At 37.9% G+C, this 13324-nt stretch overlaps 1 long non-coding RNA gene across 1 annotated transcript; it reads left to right on the forward strand.

The window, feature by feature from the left end:
• The first annotated feature begins 3647 nt into the window (after nucleotides 1-3647).
• Nucleotides 3648-4392, forward strand: LOC126228012 (uncharacterized). The gene is made up of 3 exons (XR_007544077.1): nucleotides 3648-3813; nucleotides 3972-4082; nucleotides 4261-4392. It is a non-coding gene; the product is annotated as an uncharacterized LOC126228012 (long non-coding RNA).
• Nucleotides 4393-13324: the final 8932 nt, after the last annotated feature.

Here is a 13324-nt window from a genome sequence, read left to right on the forward strand (position 1 = left end):
AAGTGACTGTAATATGGCCCCCATTGGTGCTTGTAATGTGGACCCCAGGGTCCATATTTTAAGCAGTCCGTAAAATGTTTTTATTTCTGTTTTCAGATGCCTAGGACTAATCTGGCACCTAAATGAACCCCCAAAAGGCAGGTGTGGGATAATACCAAAATGCGAGAGGCAGTGTCTGCTGTTGTAGGAAAAATGATGGGAGTTAAAAAAGCAAGCATCGAAACATATTACTGTCCCAAAAACAACTCTGCGCCACTATGTGTATGAGGCTAATACCTCACAGATGGCAGGTGTTGAAACTAAAAATCTTGGAAGAATAGCAGCTCTACCAGCAGCCCTAGAAAGTGATTTAGTGGATTACTTACAGTATATGGAGGCCAAATTCTATGCTTTTACAAGTATGGATGTTAGAAAACGGCCTACCAACTTGCAGTTAGGAATGGAATTGCAACAAACTTCAGAAATGAAATTTCTGGAAGGGCTTGTCTTGACCATTTTCTACGACATCATCAAGATAAGCTTTCAATTAGAAAGCCAACTGGAACATCATATGCTCGGGCAAAAGGCTTTTCCCTCGAGAGAGTTAACTCATTCTACGACTTGCTACAAGCTGAATACTGGAAACATAAATATCCAGAAGATCGTGTATGGAACGTTGACAAAACAGGCCTTAGTGTAGTTCAGACTAAGATACCACAAGTAATTGCAAGCAGACGTAAACGCCAAATTTGTTCTCTGATTGCTACAGAGTGTGGGTCTCTAGTAATGGTCATCTGTTTGCTGAGTTTTTCGGAGATATAACGGCTATTTTTCGGAGATATAACGGCTATTTTATGGAGATCTAACGGCTTGTTTTCGGAGATATAACTGCTATTTTTCAGAGATATAACGGCTATTTTTCGGAGATATAACGGTTATTCTTCACAGATATAACGGCTATTTTTCAAACATATAACGGCTATTTTTCAGAGATACAACGGCTATTTTTCATAGCTAAAACGACTATTTTTCAGAGATACAACGGCTATTGTTCAGAGATACAACAGCTATTTTTCAGAGATATAACGGCTATTTTTCAGATCTATAATGGCTATTTTTCAGAGATATAAGGGCTATTTTTCAGAGATATAACGGCTATTTTTCACAGTTATAACGGCTATTTTTCAGAGATACAATGGCTATTTTTCAGAGATACAACGGCTATTTTTCAGAGATACAACGGCTATTTTTCAGAGATACAATGGCTATTTTTCTGAGATTTAACGGCTATTTTTCAGAGATACAACGGCTATTTTTCAGAGATACAACGGCTATTTTTCAGAGATACAACGGCTATTTTCCAGAGATACAACGGCTATTTTTCAGAGGTACAATGGCTATTTTTCAGAGATACAACGGCTATTTTTCAGAGATACAACGGCTATTTTCCAGAGATACAATGGCTATTTTTGAGAGATACAACAGCTATTTTCCAGAGATACAACGGCTATTTTTCAGAGACACAACGGCTATTTTTCACAGATACAACGCCTATTTTCAGTGATACAACGGCTATTTTTCAGAGTTGCAACGGCAATTTTTCAGGAACACAACGGCTATTTTTCAGAGACACAACGGCTTTTTTTCAGAGACACAATGGCTATTTTTCAGAGATAGAACAGCTATTTTTCAGAGATACAACGGCTATTTTTCATAGCTAAAACAGCTATTTTTCAGAGATACAACGGCTATTTTTCAGAGATACAACAGCTATTTTTCAGAGATACAACGGCTATTTTTCAGATATACAACGGCTATTTTTCAGGGAGTTAACGGCTATTTTTCAGAGATACGACGGCTATTTTTCAGAGATACGACGGCTATTGTTCAGAGACACAATGGCTATTTTTCAGAGATACAACGGCTATTTTTCAGAGATACAACGGCTATTTTTCAGATATACAACGGCTATTTTTCAGGGAGTTAACGGCTATTTTTCAGAGATACGACGGCTATTTTTCAGAGACACAATGGCTATTTTTCAGAGACACAACGGCTATTTTTCAGAGATACAACAGCTATTTTTCAGAGAAACAACGGCTATTTTTCAGAGAAACAACGGCTATTTTTCAGAGATACAACAGCTATTTTTCAGAGATACAACAGCTATTTTTCAGAGATACAACGGCTATTTTTCAGAGATACAACGGCTATTTTTCGGCTATTTTTCAGGGAGTTAACGGCTATTTTTCAGAGATACGACGGCTATTTTTCAGAGACACAATGGCTATTTTTCAGAGACACAACGGCTATTTTTCAGAGATACAACAGCTATTTTTCAGAGAAACAACGGCTATTTTTCAGAGAAACAACGGCTATTTTTCAGAGATACAACAGCTATTTTTCAGAGATACAACAGCTATTTTTCAGAGATACAACGGCTATTTTCCAGAGATACAATGGCTATTTTTCAGAGATACAACGGCTATTTTCCAGAGATACAACAGCTATTTTTCAGAGATACTACGGCTATTTTTCAGTGATACAATGGCTATTTTTCAGAGTTACAACGGCTATTTCTCAGGAACACAACGGCTATTTTTCAGAGGCACAACGGCTATTTTTCTGAGATACAACGACTATTTTTCAGAGATACAACGGCTGTTTTTCTGAGATAGAACGGCTATTTTCGTGAAATAGAACGGCTATTTTTCAGAGATACAAAGGCTATTTTTCAGAGATACAACGCCTTTTTTTCAGAGATACAACGACTATTTTTCACAGATACGACGGCTATTTTTCAGAGATACGACGGCTATTTTTCAGAGATACGACGGCTATTTTTCAGATACGACGGCTATTTTTTAGAGACACAACGGCTATTTTTCAGAGACACAACGGCTATTTTTCAGAGATACCACCGCTATTTTTCAGAGATACAACGACTATTTTTGAGAGATACAACGGCAATTTTTCAGAGATACATCGGCTATTTTTCAGAGATACAACGTCTATTTTTCAGAGATACAACGGCTACGTTTCAGAGATATAACAGTTATTTTACAGAGATATAACGGCTATTTATCAGAGATACAACGGCTATATTTCAGAGATACGACGGCTATTTTCAGAGATACAACAGCTATTTTTCAGAGACACAACGGCTATTTGTCAGAGATACAACGGCTATTTTTGAGGGATGCAACCGTTATTTTTCAGAAATACAACGGCTATTTTTCAGAGATACAACAGCTATTTTTCAGAGATATAACGCCTATTTTTCGGAGATATAACGGCTATTTTTTGGAGTAATAACGACTATTTTTCGGAGATATAACGGCTATTTTTCGGAGAATAAACGGCTATTTTTCAGAGATACAACGGCTATTTTTAGGAGATATAACGGCTATTTTTCGGAAATATAACGGCCTTTTCTTCGGAGATATAACGGCTATTTTTCGGAGATATAAAGGCTAACGTATTTGAATCGTTAAATGTGGTTAAGTGTTTGTTCTTTACAGCAGGTTCAGCTGGTTGTATGGCCTCTAGTGATGGGGTAAACTGCGATTTTCCGATATCTGTGATTTCTGTGACTGCTACTTTTCAGTATCTGTTATTCTTAACTGTGATTTGTCGCAGTTAAGGAACCTAGGTCGTGTATCCCTCCGCCACTGCTATTTCTGCGATTTCTGCTACTTCCGCGATTACTGCGACTTCTGTGATTTCTACTACTTCTGCGATTTCTGTGACTCCTGCGATTTCTGCGACTTACCACCGTATGAAAAAGTTACATCTGTCCATACAGAAAATTGCATCTCAACAAACCTGTCATTGGTAAGTATGTTTTACGTTTGTTCTTCCGTTGGCTTTAATCTTGTATTGAAGAAACAACTGTGAAAATATTAATAGTGTAATTAATATGTAAGTAGCCATACAGTAGCGTAATAGTTCGTGTTTATAATATGAATTCAACCAAATTGTTATGTTCACAGGTACGCGAACTACATTTTAGTCACTCAGTAAAGTGATAACTCAAAATATCATTGTCAACAGATCTGGAGAAATTGCCACTGCATCTTTAGAGCGTTTTCTTCAGATGAGAGGTTAGTTTCTAAGAGTTTCAATGGACTTAATTACTTCAGTGAGATCGTTCTTGCAAATGTGAAATATACCCCATTGAGTGGCTTTCATTAGAGCAAATTTTAGCAATCTACTCTGTCAATTATATTACTTGTAATTAGTGACAGCAAAAATTGTTTAATAATTCTTGTGATTTTGCAGACACAGTTCTGACTCTGATTACTGTTTGCTGTACGTATCTATCCACATCAAGGCTGTTGAGAGAGGCTCGTGAAGATTCAAGACAGCTCTTAGAAGATTTTGCAGTTTAAAATTGACATAATTGTGAAATAAGTGTGCAGATGAGTGATTAAACTGTGTTTTATTGAAGTTGTTGTGCGATTTTAAAGGAATAATAAATGTTAAATACAGTGAGTGAATAATGAAAATCTCATTTTCCACATGTTTAAGCTGTCCCACCCGTAATTTTCCGCCACTTATTTACTGGTAAACACTAGTTGGAGAGTGACATGCCCCCCCACCCCATGTCCACAATCTTGGGTGTGACACTGACCTGTAACATATCCCAAAGTCTACAATATGCATTTTGAGGCTGTTGATATGAAAGTGGGAAGTACAGATCTTCCATTTAAATCAGGAATAGGTTAAGTGCATTACTTGAAAGTAACACAGGAAAAGCTTACTTATGTAGGTGGTAGTAGTGTCGGCGAAAAATTCTTGTGTGTGAAGTTGCCATGTAGAACACCAGGTGTAAAACTTTTATCCCGAGTCTTGAACTGTGTCTGAACAAAAGTGAGGCATTCATATGACCCAATAATACTGTTTTCATTTCACTACACTTATACAGATGTCTGAGTTCCTCTGTGTTAACATTGCAAAGTCCTGTAGGCATGTGGAGTATTAACCAAAACTGTCATATTGGAAGCAGAATCAAGCACATTTGTTACGTTACTTGATATTTTCAGGAGAAAAAGGCAATGTTGCTTCTTATTAATATAATACATTGAGTCACAGCAGTATTTGACCAACCATAACTGATGCTGAATGTGCATGTCGTCATATAATATGAAGGGCTTATTTCAATAGTGGTACAAGTCCATTACCTCCACTTTTCTGTCTATAATGCTTCTGAAATTAGTGATCCAAACAAACATAAATAAAGGTTCATCTCTAGCAAGAAGCCATATGCTTGAATATTTCTGGTATCTCAACTGCAGATTTTTCAGCGCTCATTTAACTTTACGACTATGTATCTCAAAATGAACAAAAATGGACTTGTACCACTATTGAAATAAGCCCTTCATATGCACACACAGCACATCGATCTCGTGAGGCACAAGGCTCTCATAACAAAGTACGTACGTCGGTCAACAGATGACACTGGGAAAAGTATGTTAACTGCGCTTTTTAGTTGCTACTTGCGACTCTTAGTTGCGATTTGTCACAGAAATCGCAGTTTGACTCGGTAGCGAATAGCGTAGTATGAACTTTGCTCAACAGATGGCAGTGCTAACTGCGCTTTTTAGTTGCTACTTGCGACTCTTAGTTGCGACTTGTCACGGAAATCGCAGTTGGATTCAATAGTGTATCACAGAGATGGGCGTAGTACGAACTTTGACCCACAGATGGCACTGTTAACCGCGCTTTCTAGTTGCTACTTGCGACTCTTAGTTGCAACTTGTCACGGATATCGCAGTTAGACTCGATACCGTATCGCAGAGATGGACGTAGTACGAACTTTGGCCAACAGATGGCACTGTTAACTGCGATTTTTAGTTGCTACTTGCGACTCTTAGTTGCGACTTGTCACGGAAATCGCAGTTGGACTCCATAGCGTACCGCAGAGATGGACGTAGTACGAACTTTGACCAACAGATGCCACTGTTAACCGCGCTTTTTAGTTGCTACTTGCGACTCTTAGTTGCGACTTGTCACGGAAATCGCAGTTGGACTCCATAGCGTACCGCAGAGATGGACGTAGTACGAACTTTGACCAACAGATGCCACTGTTAACCGCGCTTTTTAGTTGCTACTTGCGACTCTTAGTTGCGACTTGTCACTGAAATCGCAGAAAACAGTGCTAAATTGGACCAATAGATGGCTCACGTCTTTGAATGTGAAATACTACTTGCGACTGCTAACTGTGACTGAAATCGCAGTTAGATTCTGTAAAGTTGCTACTGTGAGATCTGTGACTTCTCAGTCACTGTGATTTCTAACAGATACGTGATTTCCTGCCCAACACTAATGGCCTCAAAGCAGATTCTCCATTCAATGGGTTTTTTGTGCATATGGGAGACGACATACACCTTACTGAATAAGGGATGTTCAGAATGTGATAAATCTTCTTGTTTAGGTATGTCCTTCATTTGCCTTATATTTTTTAAAATCCTATTCCAATGGTCACTAAAGATAATCAATGTGCTGCACAAATTATTGTACATATTTCTTCCGTGTCAGCAGGGAGATTCCGTTTGATGACAGCTATGTTTGTTGTACCATCGAGTGTGTTATTGTTGAATGGGAACCACCACTCCCAGCATTCTGACTATTGGAGTTATTGGGAAATACTTCTTTCTTTTGCTAGGTGCTTCTTTTGATTGATACCCTTATCACTTATATTCATCAATTTCACAGTGGAGTAATGTATTTGAATTGTGAAATGTGGTTAAGTGTTTGTTCTTTACAGCAGGGTTATCTGGTGGTATGGCCACAAAGCAAATTCTCCATTCAATGGGTTTTTGGTGTATATGGGAGACCACATGCACCTTACTGAATAATGGATGTTCCGAATGTAATAAATCGTCTTGTTTAGGTATCTCCTGTTGTGGCGTGGTAAGTCAACCACGCCACTCTGAAGTAGCAAAAAGGCACGCATTACTGGTGCAGGCTAGAGATAGGTCGGAAACAGGATACGTAATGAATGCTATAAAGAAATGTACGTAGCTGCTAAAATACTTAACTTTATTCCATCATTTGTATACAGCATTCTTGATGATACAAGTGAGACTATCTTGAAATGGTTAATGGCGCCTTGCTAGGTCGTAGCCATGGACTTAGCTGAAGCCTATTCTAACTGTCTCTCGGCAAATGAGAGAAAGGCTTCGTCAGTGTAGTCGCTAGCAAAGTCGTCGTACAACTGCGGCGAGTGCTAGTAAGTCTCTCGAGACCTGTCATGTTTTGGCGCTCGGTCTGCGATCCTGAGAGTGGCGGCACGCGGGTCCGACATGTACTAATGGACCGCGGCCGATTTAAACTACCACCTAGCAAGTGTGGTGTCTGGTGGTGACACCACATCTCCTTCATTTGCTTTATACGTTTAAAAATCTTATTCCAATGGTCACTAAAAATAATCAATGTGCTGCACAAATTGAGGTACATGCTTCTCCCCTCTCAGCAGGGAGATTCCGTTTGATGTCTCCTATGTTTGCTCTACCATCAAGTGCGATTTTGTCGGATCAGAACCACAACACCCAGCATTCTGTCTATTGGAGTTATTGGGAAAGACTTCTTTCTTTTGCTAGATGCTTCTTTTGATTGATACCGTTATCACTTATATTCATCAATTTCACAGTGGAGTAATGTATTTCAATCGTGAAATAAGGTTAAGTGTTTGTTCTTTACAGCAGGGTTAATTGGTGGTATGGCAACAAAGTAGATTCTCCATTCAATGGGTTTTTTGCGCATATGGGATACCACATGCAGCTTTCTGTATAAAGGATGTTCGGAATGTGATAAATCTTCTTGTTTAGGTATCTCCTTCATTTGCTTTATATGTTTAAAAATCTTATTCCAATGGTCACTAAAAATTGGTATCTCCATCATTTGCTTTATATGTTTAAATATCTTATTCCAATGGTCACTAAAAATAATCAATGTGCTGCATAAATTGTGGTACATGTTTCTTCCCTCTCAGCATGGAGATTCTGTTTAATGACTGCTATGTTTGCTCTACCATCGTGTGTGATTTTGTTGGATGGGAACCACCACTCCAAGCATTCTGACTATTGGAGTTACTAGGAATCACTCCTTCCTTTTGGTAGGGGATTCTTTTGATTGATGCCCTTATCATTTATATTCATCAATTACACAGTGGAGTAATGTATTTGAATCGTTAAATGTGGTTAAGTGTTTGTTCTTTACAGCAAGGTTATCTGGTGGTATGACTACAAAGCAGTTTCTCCATTCAATAGGTTTTTTGTTTATATGGGAGGCCACATGAACCTTACTGAATAAGGGAAGTTTGGAATGTGATAAATCTTCTTGTTAAGTATCACCTTCATTTGCTTTATATGTTTAAAAATCTTATTCCAATGGTCACTAAAAATAATCAATGTGCTGCACAAATTGTTGTACATGTTTCTTCACTCTCAGCAGGGAGATTCGGTTTGATGACTGCTATGTTTGCTCTACCATCGAGTGTGATTTTGTCAGATGAGAACCACCACTCCCAGCATTCTGTCTATGGGAGTTATTGGGAAAGACTTCTTTCATTTGCTATGTGCTTCTTTTGTTTGATACCATAATCACTTATGTTCATCAATTTCACAGTGGAGTAATGTATTTGGATCGTGAAATATGGTTAAGTGTTTGTTCTATACAGCAGGGTTATCTGGTTGTATGGCCACAAAGCAGATTCTCCATTCAATGGGTTTTTTGTGCATATGGGAGACCACATGCACCTTACTGAAAAAGAGTTGTTCGGGATGTGATAAATCTTTTTATTTAGGTATGTGCTTCATTTGCTTTATATTTTTAAAATCCTTATTCCAATGGTCACTACAGATAATCAATGTGCTGCACAAATTATTGTACATATTTCTTCCCTGTCACCAGGGAGATTCCATTTGTTGACTGCTATGTTTGTTCTACCATCGAGTGTGATTTTGTCGGAAAAGAACCACAACTCCCAGCATTCTGTCTATTGGAGTTATTGGGAAAGACTTCTTTCTTTTGCTGGGTGATTCTTTTGATTGAAACCGTTATCACTTATATTCATCAATTTCAAAGTGGAGTAATGTATTTGAATTGTGAAATGTGGTTAAGTGTTTGTTCTTTACAGCAGGGTTATCTGGTGGTATGGCTACAAAGTAGATTCTCCATTCAATGGGTTTTTTGCGCATATGGGAGACCACATGCACCTTACTGAATAAGGGATGTTCGGAATGTGATAAATCTTCTTTTTTAGATATCTCCTTCATGTGCTTTATATGTTTAGAAATCTTATTCCAAAGGTCATTGAAAATAATCAATGTGCTGCACAAATTGTGGTACATGTTTCTTCCCTCTCAGCAGGGAGATTCTGTTTGATGTTTGCTATTTTTGTTCTACCATCAAGTGTGATTTTGTTCGATGGGAACCACCTCTCCCAGCATTCTGACTATTGGTGTTATTACGAAAGACTTCTTCCTATTGCTAGGTGCTTCTTTTGATTGATACCCTTATCACCTATTTTCATCAATTACACGGTGGAGTAATGTATCTGAATCGTTAAATGTGGTTAAAAGTTTGTTCTTTACAGCAGCATCAGCTGGTTGTATGGCCTCAAAGCAGATTCTCCATTCAATGGGTTTTTTGTGCATATGAGAGGCGACATGCACCTTACTGAATAACGGATGTTCGGAATGTGATAAATCTTCTTGTTTAGGTATGTCCTTCATTTGCTTTATGAGTTAAAAAATCTTATTCCAATGGTCACTAAATATAATCAATGTGCTGCACAAATTGTGGTACATGTTTCTTCCCTGTCAGCAGGGAAATTCCGTTTGATGACTGCTATGTTTGCTCTACCATCGAGTGTCATTTTTTCGGATAAGAACCACCACCCTCAGCATTCTGTCTATTGGAGTTATTGGGAAAGACTTCTTTCTTTTGGTAGATGCTTCTTTTGATTGATACCGTTATCACTTATAATCATCAATTTCACATTGGAGTAATGTATTTGAATCGTGAAATATGGTTAAGTGTTTGATCTTTACTGCAGTGTCATTTGGTTGTGTGCCCACAAAGCAGATTCTCCATTCAATGTTTGTTTTTTGTGCATACGGAAGACCAAATGAACCTTACTGAATAAGGGATGTTCGGGATGTGATAAATCTTCTTGTTTAGGTAGCTCCCTCATTTTCTTTATATGTTTAAAACTCTTATTCCAATGGTCACTAAAAATAATCAATGTGCTGCACAAATTGTGGTACATGTTTCTTCGCTCTCAGCAAGGAGATTCTGTTTTAAGACTGCTATGTTTGCTCTACCATTGTGTGTGATTTTGTTGGATGGGAACCACCACTCCCAGCATTCTGACTATCGGAGTTATTATTAAAGACTTCTTTCTTTTGCTAGGTGCCTCTTTTGATTGATACCGTTATCACTTATTTTCATCAATTTCACAGTTGAGTAATGTATTTGATTCGTGAAATGTTGTTAAGTGTTTCTTCTTTACAGCAGGGTCAGCTGGTTGTATGGCCTCAAAGCAGATTCTCCATTCAATGGGTTCTTTGGGCATATGGGAGACGACATGGACCTTACTGAATAAGGGATGTTCGGAATGTGGTAAATCTCCTTGTTTAGGTATCTCCTTCATTTGCCGTATACGTTTAAAAATCTTACTCCTATGGTTGCTAAAAGTAATCATGTTTCTTCGCTCTCAGAAGGGAGATTCCTTTTGATGACTATTACATTTTGTCTAATATCGAGTGAGATTTTGTCAGATAAGAACAACCACTCCCAGCATTATGTCTATTGGAATTATTATGAAAGGCTTCTTTCTTTTGCTAGGTGTTTCTTTTGATTGATACCGTTATCACTTATATTCATCAACTTCAGAGTGGAGTAATGTATTTGAATTGTGAAATGTTGTAAAGTGTTTGTTCTTCACAGCATGGGTATCTGGTGGTATGGCCACAAAGCAGATTCTCCATTCAGTGGGTTTTTGGTGCAGATGGGAGACCACATCACCTTACTCAATAACGGATATTCGGAATGTGATACATCTTCTTGTTTAGGTATCTCCTTCATTTGCTTTATATGTTTAAAAATCTTATTCCAATGGTCACTAGAAATAATCAGTGTGCTGCACAAATTGTGGTACATGTTTCTTCCCTCTCAGTAGGGAGATTCCGTTTGATGACTGCTATGTTTTCTCTCCATCGAGTGTGATTTTGTCAGATAAGAGCAACCACTCCCAGCATTCTGTCTATTGGAATATTTAGGATAGATTTCTTTCTTTTGCTAGTTGCTTCTTTTGATTGATACCCTTATCACTTATATTCATCAATTTCACAGTGTAGTAATGTATTTGAATAGTGAAATGTGGTTAAGTGTTTGTTCTTTACAGCAGGGTCAGCTGTTTGTATGGCCTCAAAGCAGAATCTCCATTCAATGGGTTTTTTGTTTATACGGGAGCCACATGTACCTTACTGAATAGGGGAAGTTTGGAATGTGATAAATCTTCTTGTTTAGGTATCTCCTTCATTTGCTTTATATGTTTAAAAATGTTATTCCATTGGTCACTAAAAATAGTCAATGTGCTGCACAATTTGTGGTACATGTTTCTTCCCTCTCAGCAGTGAGATTCCGTTTAATGACTGCTATGTTTGCTCTACCAATGAGTGTGATTTTCTCGGATAAGAACCACCACTCCCGCATTCTGTCTATTCGAGTTATTGGGAAGACTACTTTCTTTTGCTAGGTGCTTCTTTTGATTGATACCGTTATCACTTATATTCATCAATATCACAGCGGAGTAATGTATTTGAATCGTGAAATGTGGTTAAGTGTTTGTTCTTTACAGCAGGGTTATCTGGTGGAATGGCCACAAAGCTGATTGTCCATTCAATGGGTTTTTGGTGCAGTTGGGACACCACATTCACCATACTGAATATCGGATGTTTGGAATGTGATAAATCTTCTTCTTTAGGTATCTCCTTCATTTGCTTTATATGTTTAAGAGACTTACTCCAAAGGTCACTAAAAATCATCAATGTGCTGCACAAATTGTGGTACATATTTCTTCCCTCTTAGCACGAAGATTCCGTTTGATGACTGCTATGTTTGCTCTACCATCGAGTGTGATTTTGTCAGATAAGAACCACCACTCTGAGCATTCTGTCTATTGGAGATATTGGGAAAGACTTGTTTCTTTAGATTGGTGCTTCTTTTGATTGATACTGTTGTTACATATATTAATCAATTTCACAGTGTAGTAATGTATTTGAATAATGATATGTGTTTAAGTGTTTGTTCTTTACAGCAGGGTTATCTGGTGGTATGGCTACAAAGCAGATTCTCCATTCAATGCGTTTTTTGTGAATATGGGAGACCACATGCACCTTACTGAATAATGGATATTTGGAATGTGATAAATCTTCTTGTTTAGGTATCTCCATCATTTGCTTTATATGTTTAAAAATCTTATTCAACTGGTCACTAAAAATAATCAATGTGCTGCAAAAAGTGTGGTACATGTTTATTCCCTCTCAGCAGGGAGATTCCGTTTAATGACTGCTATGCTTGCTCTACCATCGAGTGTGATTTTGTCGGATAAGGACCAGCACTCCCAGCATTCTGTCTATTGGAGTTATTGGGAATGACTTCTTTCTTTTGCTAGGTGATTCTTTTGATTGATACCGTTATCACTTATATTCATCAATTTCAAAGTGGAGTAATGTATTTGAATCGTGAGATGTGGTTAAGTGTTTGTTCTTTACAGCAGGGTTATCAGGTGGTATGGCCACAAAGCAGATACTCCATTCAATGGGTTTTTGGTGCAAATGGGACACCATATACACCTTACTGAGTACCGGATGTTCGGAATGTGATAAATCTTCTTGTTTAGGTAAATCCTTCATTTGCTTTATATTTTTAAAAATCTTATTCCAATGGTCACTAAAAATAATCAATGTGCTGCACAAATTGTGGTACATGTTTCTTCCCTCTCAGTAGGGAGATTCTGTTTGATGTTTGCTATGTTTGTTCTACCATCGAGTGTGATTTTGTTTGATGGGAACCACCACTCCCAGCATTCTGACTATAGGTGTTATTAGGAAAGACTTCTTCCTTTTGCTAGGTGTTTCTTTTGATTGATATCCTTATCACTTATTTTCATCAATTACACAGTGGAGTAATGTATTTGAATCGTTAAATGTGGTTAAGTGTTTGTTCTTTATAGCAGCGTCAGCTGGTTGTATGGCCTCAATGCAGATTCTCCATTCAATGGGTTTTTTGGGCATATGAGAGACGACATGCACCTAACTGAATAACGGATGTT

Source organism: Schistocerca nitens, unplaced genomic scaffold (assembly GCF_023898315.1).
Source record: "Schistocerca nitens isolate TAMUIC-IGC-003100 unplaced genomic scaffold, iqSchNite1.1 HiC_scaffold_345, whole genome shotgun sequence".
NCBI lineage: Eukaryota > Metazoa > Arthropoda > Insecta > Orthoptera > Acrididae > Schistocerca > Schistocerca nitens.